The 8,083-nt window shown below is 32.0% G+C and overlaps 1 pseudogene; it reads left to right on the top strand.

Annotated features, from left to right (window-relative positions):
* The first annotated feature begins 822 nt into the window (after positions 1-822).
* LOC143679370 (serine/threonine-protein phosphatase 2B catalytic subunit beta isoform pseudogene) lies at positions 823-2,236 on the top strand (annotated as a pseudogene).
* Positions 2,237-8,083: the final 5,847 nt, after the last annotated feature.

Raw genomic sequence — 8,083 nt, 5'->3', positions numbered from 1 at the left:
TTATTATGAGGTATGGGTGAGTTGTAGTTTAAAATCTAAGTGACTGTGCATGTCAGGGTGACCCATTTGGGTTAGATCCAGTCTCTATTATCAAGATAACTTTGGACTTGGGGTAAGTTAGTTCTTGACTGACTTAAAATCCTTCACTAATAAACATTAGGGGCTGTCTTTAGTGGTTAAAAGATTCGAAAGTTGAAAAACTGGATAAATGAGTACAAGAGGTTAGTCACAAGGTTTTTATAATCACAGGGACACAAGATAGAGGCAATACAATCATTATCAGAGATCAAGGCAGCTGGATTACAGTGTAGCAATTTCAGGAATTTTCCTCTGATAACTCCAATATATCACAAAATGAAAAGGAATATTTTTAAAATAATTCAGTAATCAAAGTCATCCCTTAAATCCTGATTTCTCAGTTACACTGGTAGATAAGCAAGTGTCAAGCCAGTTTTTATGCTAAGGTTTTTGATAAAATCTGGAGACTTGAAATACTATTTTGGTAGCTACACAGGTCACAGAGAAATAGGAGATCAACTGAGGGGAGTTTTAGTAGGAGACCACTTTAGAAAGCTGAGAAGTCACAGTTTAGCAGCAAAAATTTGAACTGGGTAAAGGGAAGAAATTCTCCCATTAGGAGTTATAGCTAAAAATGTCATCAAGTATTCATATTTCAAATTTGGGCTATTTGTGGGGTTAAAAAATGAATGGTGAGTGGCAACACCATTTGGCTGTAGTGGCCACCACACCCAACCCTGCCCCCTCCACTCTTCCTATGGCTGACCACAAACTTGCCTTTTCCCCATAATATATCACTTGACATCTGAAGAATTATTTGATATGGATGGGATGCCAAAGGTTGATGATTTTAAGAACCACTCAGTGAAAGAGGTCACATCATTGAGCAATTGCACTTAGAATTATAAATGAGGGCACTGCCATCCTTCGGAGAGAGAAAACCCTGACAGAAGTAGAAGCTCCAGGTACGGTGTGTGCTGACATCCTTGACCAATTTTTTGATCTGATGACATTTCTTGAAATAGGAGGATCATCTAATACATGATACCTTTTTCTTACTGATTATGAGGACAGAGGTTATTTTAGTATAGAGCATTTTCTATATTTATGGATCCTGAAGGTCCCATACTCAAGCATATTATGTCTTCTGAGAAGCAACCACAAATGCAGAAACCTAACTGAATATTTTACCTTTAAGCGGGAATGTTAACTTAAATATTCAGGAAGAGCCTATGAGGCCTGTTTGGAAGCTTTTGATAGCTTGCTTCTTGCTGCACTTTTAAACCAACAGTTTCTTTGTGCTCACTTTGGACTGACACCAGAAACACCCACACTGGATAATATTAGGAGATTAGATAGATTCAAAATGCCACCTGCATTTGGACCAATGTGCTACGGTCTGATCCTTCTGAAGATTTTAGAAATGAAAACTCACAGGAATATTTTAGTCACAATGCAGTTTAAGGATGTTCTTATCTTTATAACTTTCCAATAGAATGTGGATTTTTGCAAAAAAATAATTTGTTCATCAATTGTCAGAGCTCATGAAGCTCAACATGCAGGCTACAGAATGTACAGAAAAAGTCAAACTACAGGATTCCTCTTATTAGTAAAAGTTTTTTCAACTAATTACTTAGATGTCTACAATAATAAAGTTGCTGTATTAAGGTATGAAAATAATAAAATGAATATTTAACCTTTTAGCTGTTCTCCACATCCTTACCAGTTCCCCAGTTTTATGGATGTATTCTTTTTTTAGAAAAAGTCACAGAAATGTTGTTAATGTTCTGAGTATTTGCTCTGATGATGAACTAATGACTGAAAGTTAAGACCAGTCTAATGTAGGTTCACTCCAGCACAGAAAGAAATAATAAGAAACAAAATTTGAGTGATTGTCAAGATGGCAAGTGTCTCCTCTGTTCTCAGGGAGGAGAGTGAAAGCATGCTAACACTAACGTGCCTGATTCCTAGTGGAATGTTCGTTGAAGGCTATCAGGCTCTGCAAGGTGCAACAGTTGAGACCATTAAGGATGGAAAAGTAATACAAGGATTTTTTTCATCACACTGAATCTGGAGTTTTGAAGAGGCAAAGCATTTGGGGAGAAGCCCGGAAAGAATGCCACCCAAGAAAGACGCTATATGGTAAAATGGTTTCAATTTTCCCAACACAACACACGCCACTGAGAATCATGAAACTGCCAACCATAGTGTCCAGTGACCCACAGCTTCCTAGGGATTCTCATGTCTCTGGCCGCAGATGGACAGATCACCTGAGAAGCTGGAGGAGTCAGCCAAGCTGACTGTAAATGTCACCATCCTCCCAGAGAAACCGTTGTGTTGTTCCATTGTACTTTTGAAACTACAGCCCCGTCCCTGGTTGGAGGCGGAAGAGCCCAGGGATGTGCACTACCAGATGAGAGTAGGTTATTGCTTCCAAGGTGAAAAGCAGACAGCAAGGGGCTTTGGAGAATTTCCAGTGGAAGGAATCTACACCTGCATTTATGCTTGGAATTTACACATATTAAGGTTATAAATGAGTTTCCTTTTTCCCATCAGTAGAACTAGGCTATTTTTTTTTCAACCATGACTTCAAATACAATCCTAAGAGCTAAAGTGCACTTTTCCTCTCATGAGATATTTTTAAAGGATGAATTAGCATGATTTTAAAATGAATTCTGAGGTTACTAAGCTGTATTTTGAATTAAGGACAAAATCCTAGAGAAATCCAGTTGGCATTTATAAAAAATGCTAATTTCAGGTCAATAGCTTTGAAATGTTGCTAATTTTGGGACATAATCTTGGTATTTTTCAATTACGAATGAATTACCTACTTCTAGGCATAATTCTCTTATGTGAACACAAATATAAAAGCTAATTTAGAATCTTATTTCCCCAGAACTTTTGCTATTTATCCCAGAAATTTAAGAAGAAAGCCTCTAAATTTCAAAATTAGGAATAATTTTCAATTTGTACATTGTCAAGGTAAATTTTAATTTGAAACCATGACTGTAAAACAGATATATCTTGTGTTTCCATGTTTTCATTTTGCAAATATTTGATACATGGTTACAGGTGCAACATGTATTGGTTACCTAAAACTTATGAGAAATTTTAGTTTATTGTGAGTATTCAATTTGTGTAAATAGCCATCAGGGTAATTTGCTGCTGACTTTCTGTCAACATTATGCTTTGAAGCAAAGGAAATTTTAAAATGTTCTGGAAGTGCTTTCCAATAAGCACTGCCAATTAGCGGCAATGGTTCTGTTAAATCATTCACATATTATTAGAAGCATACAAGTCAAGATTGCAGGTTGAAATTTTTCTTTTGATAATTACAGAATTGTTTGGTTAAACCCAATGGAGCCATGTGGCAATTTTATGCAATTATTAACCTGTATAGACTGATACTATAATTTGATCTCTCCCTTACTTTGGTAGCCTGTTTCCTTCATGCCCTGGAATACAATTCAGAGTTCCAGGTAGTAGGACCATTTATTATTTTATTTACCAGAAAATGCACCCTGTATGGTCACTTAAGTTGGAAATATTATGCATGAGCAGGTCTATACAACTATTTTATAAACAGTAGCACACAATAAATTCTATATATGGGCCATTGGAAAAAAAAATAAAAAACAAATGAAATGGTTAAGGCAGACATATAGGAGACAGTATAATATAAGTTAATATTTATATTATAAATATTAATATAATGTAAATTAGATGTTGGAATTATCTGACAAGGATTTTTAAGCAATCTTCATAAAAATTCTTCAACTTGCAATTACAAATTATTTTGACACAAAAGAAAAAATGGAAAATCTCAGCTGAGAAATACAAATGGTAAAAATTAAATAAATTACATTAAAAATTATTCTATAATTTCCACTGAGATCATTGGAAATAAGTTGGAAATAGTTTGGGAAATGGAAAAATATAATAACCAAAGACTTGCTTATTTAATGAACTCAAGAGTAGAGGTGAGATGAGAGGGGATATTGAACTTGATGAGAGATAAATATAATTTATCCAATATAAGTAATGGAGAGAAAGAGAACTAAAAATGAAATTGAGAAAGTCATTGGGACCTGTGGGAAAACAAAATGCCTAATACTCAGATTGAATCCTTAAAAGAGAATTTAAAGAAACAAAACCTGAACATTTCCAAATATGGCAAAAACCTATAGATTGAAGAAGCTGAGAAAAAAACAGATAAGATAAACAGAATGAAATTCATGCCACAATCACATTATAATCAAACTTCTGAAAATTATAGACAAAGAAAAAGCAGCCAGTAAGAAATAGTACATGCCTACAGAGAACACCATATAAATAGTGTTTAACAGCATACTTCATACATTATTCTATGGAAGCCAAAAGTAAGTGGTTCAACTTTTATCACATGCTGGAAATAGAGGGTAAGCATGAATGCTACATACAAGGAACCTATTCTTTAGCACTGAAAGAGACATAAAGCATTCTGAGATGAAGATTAAAAGGATTTGTCACTAGCAGTTTTGAAATACTGTTCTTAAAGAATGGCTAAAGAAGTTACTCATATAGAAAAGTAGTAATCTCAGGGAATCTGGAAGGCAGAAAAAACAAAAGAAAGCACAGAAATATGGATAAAGAAATTTGTGATCCTTCTGGTTATGAATTTTCTAAATAATATGTGATAATTGAAATAAAATTTAAAACATATCCATTACACAAGATAATGATACTGAAAATTTTAGTAAATTAAAAAACCTAAAGAAAATTAAGAATTCCACATTCACTCAAAGTGGTAAAACATTGATGCCAGTAGATTTTGATGTCACATATGTATATTATAGTACACCAATAAACAATTAAGAAAACCATATAAAGCAATACATTCAAAGCAATAGAGGCAAATCAAGATGAAATTCTAAACATGCTGAGGTAAACTATGGTAAACCAAGAAAAGAGATACAGGGGAAGGAAGAAAATAACAAAATTGCAGACAAGCCCTAACAAATCATCAATTATGCTAAACAAAGCATAATGAGTTAAAAAAAAAATTAGTGAATGGGAAAAATGGTAAAAAGAAATAAGAAAAACAAAAGCATATCGTTTTGGTGCCTCCAAGAAGATCACTTCAGTTTCAGTGATGTATGCAGACTAATGTTAAAGGATGAAAAATGCTATACCATGCAAATATTAATAAACAAAAACAGGAGTGGTTACATTAATAACCAATAAAGTAGACTTCGGAGCAAAGAAAATTACTAAACACTTGGCAATTAAACATTGTATTCCTAAATAACCAATGGGTCAAAGATGAAGTGTCAAAGGAAAAAAATATTTATAGAACTGAAATTTTTCAGTTTTTCTATGAAGGTGAATACACAGTATCAATATATGTGATGCAGCTAATGTAGTGCTGAGAGAAAAATTCATAGCACCATATGCTTACATTAGAAAAGATGAAGGGTCTCAATTCAATAATCTTTCTTCAACAAACATTAAAAGAACCAAATAAACCCAAAGCAAACAGAAGAGAGAAAATAAGGATAAGAAATCAATGAAATTTGAAATGTGAAAACAATAGAGAAAATAAAACAGATATCTTATAAATGTCAACCTCAACAGGTTATATATTGAATGATTATATTTATAAAATATTATTGAAATAACAAAATTATGGAGATAGAAAACTGATTAGTTGTTGCAAATGATTAGGATAGAGGTAGGAGTAGAGAAGTGATCATGCTATAAAAGGATTATATTTTGACTGGTGTGCAAATCTCACAAATCTACACATTTGCTAAAATTAATAGAACTAAATATTCATACATACAAGCAACTGAGTTCATTTAAAATTTATAATATCTGAATAAATTTAGTGGAAAGTATCAACATCAGTTTCCTGGCTGTATTGCACTACACTTATGAAAAATGTTACTATTGAGAGAAACTGGATGAAGTTTATTTGAAATCTCTCATTTTTTTTTTTTTTACATGGGCAGGCACTAGGAATTGAACCCAGGTCCTCTGGTATGGTAGGCAAGCATTCTTGCCTGCTGAGCCACCATGGCCCGCCCTCTCATATTGTTTTTAAAACTGTCTATCTGCAATTATCTTAAAATAAGAAGTTAAAAAGAGCAAAAACAAAGTTGAAAATGCAAGTGAAAATTAATTTAAAAATCAGCACAACATTTTATTAAAATATGAATACAATAAAATTGTCACAACAGTTTTCAGATTTAAAAAAAAAATAAAATTCTACAGCCCAATAAGAAAAAAAAAAAAACAATCAATAGTGGGATTGTAAAGTACATGATTAAATAATTCATATAAGTGAAGCTGTGATGGTTAAAAAATATATAAGAATATTATACTTCCACTCATAAAAATCATCAATTCTATACCCTCCTTCCTACATCAACAGGGGTGAAAAGAGAGTTCTAAATATACAGAGGAAGTACAAGCATAGATTGGTGATCTATGCCTAGCATGAGGTATGGATTAAACAGATGTTTTTTAAATGAGTAAATGCTCACTCTCACTAGTAATCGGATAATATGCCATGATAAAGACATATTTTTGCTAACCATGTTGATATAGTATGGCGAGGCTTTGTTTGACCATATCCAATTTTGGCAAGTATGTCAAGACATGGATCACACTGCAAATGAGTGCATAATTAAAGCAGTTACTCTTCAGACTAAATCTTTATTAAAACTGGAAATATGCACATGAAGCAATTCAGCAATTCCCTAATAAATTTTCTGGTATTGATTTTAGGTTAAAATTAGCACAGGTGCACAAAGAAACAAGCAGAAGAAGTTTCATATAAATAGCTTTGTTTGTAGCAAAAATAAACTGGAAATGGCTTGAACAGCCATCAGAAAGAAATATGAAGGTTAAATGCATACTATGATAAAATACTATGCAGTAATTAAAAGCAATAACATGAAACCATATGTGACAGTATTCATATATTTACTTAATATTTACTTAAATAGGGGCTAATATTTGTTAGCACTGTTCTAAGTGCTTTACACATATTAACATATAATGTTGATAACAATCTTCATTTTAAAGATGTGAAAAAGCTAACAGAAAATGTTTAAAAATACTGTCCAAGGTCAAAGTAATAGTAAGAGATGAAGTTGAAATCCAAACTTAGGCAGTCTGGGTATTAAACACTCTCAACCAGTGTTCTCCGTTGCTTCACAAAAAACATGCTGTGGAGTAACTTTATTCGGGTGCATAATATTACTCACAGGATATTAATAATAGTTTTGGGAAACAAGTGACACATAATCCATGAGTTTTTGTGGATATATATATATAAATATAAGCTTTATATATATTTAATGTTACATTATATATATAATGTGGTATTATATATTATATATAATGTAGTATTATATATTTATATATACATATATATATAAAGCAAACTCACATTTGTGGTTACCTCTGCAAAACCGAAAAGGGGGCTGAAATTTGGAAATCTAAAAATAAAATAAAATAAAATAAAAGCTTTCCCATGACTTCATTTTCTCACCAAAGCCTACCATTAATCTTTATTTCACTATTTGCAGAATTATTCCTTGAAATAATTGTCTATATACATCTATTTATTCAATACTATTAGTAAAAGTATGAATAGACAAAACTTTATGAAAAAATTGGTTTTAACTAATGAAATATCTTTCACATGTTCACACAAAAATAAGTAAAATTAGGATAAATATGGCACTATTAATAAGAGTAAAAAAACAAAGAGGAATGACCGAAATTTCTATCAATGTTCATTTATAATCACTGGGTCAATAAATTATAGTATAGTCATAACATAGTACTAAACATAAATAAAAATTAATTAAAACTACATGCAATTACATAGATGAATTTCAGTGGTATGTTGAGTATAAAACAAAAGGTAGAAATATGTCACATATTTCACATAAAATTCAAAACCCATGCAATGTAAACATATTTAGAGTTCAAAATATAGGTAATAAAACTATCAAGAGTAGTAAGAGAATATATAAGCAAAATTCTGGTTAGTAACTGCTTTTAAGAGCAGGAT

Source organism: Tamandua tetradactyla, chromosome 4 (assembly GCF_023851605.1).
Source record: "Tamandua tetradactyla isolate mTamTet1 chromosome 4, mTamTet1.pri, whole genome shotgun sequence".
Classification (NCBI taxonomy): Eukaryota; Metazoa; Chordata; class Mammalia; order Pilosa; family Myrmecophagidae; genus Tamandua; species Tamandua tetradactyla.
Note: the sequence above shows the minus strand (reverse complement) of the source record. Positions and strands in the feature narration are given on the sequence as shown.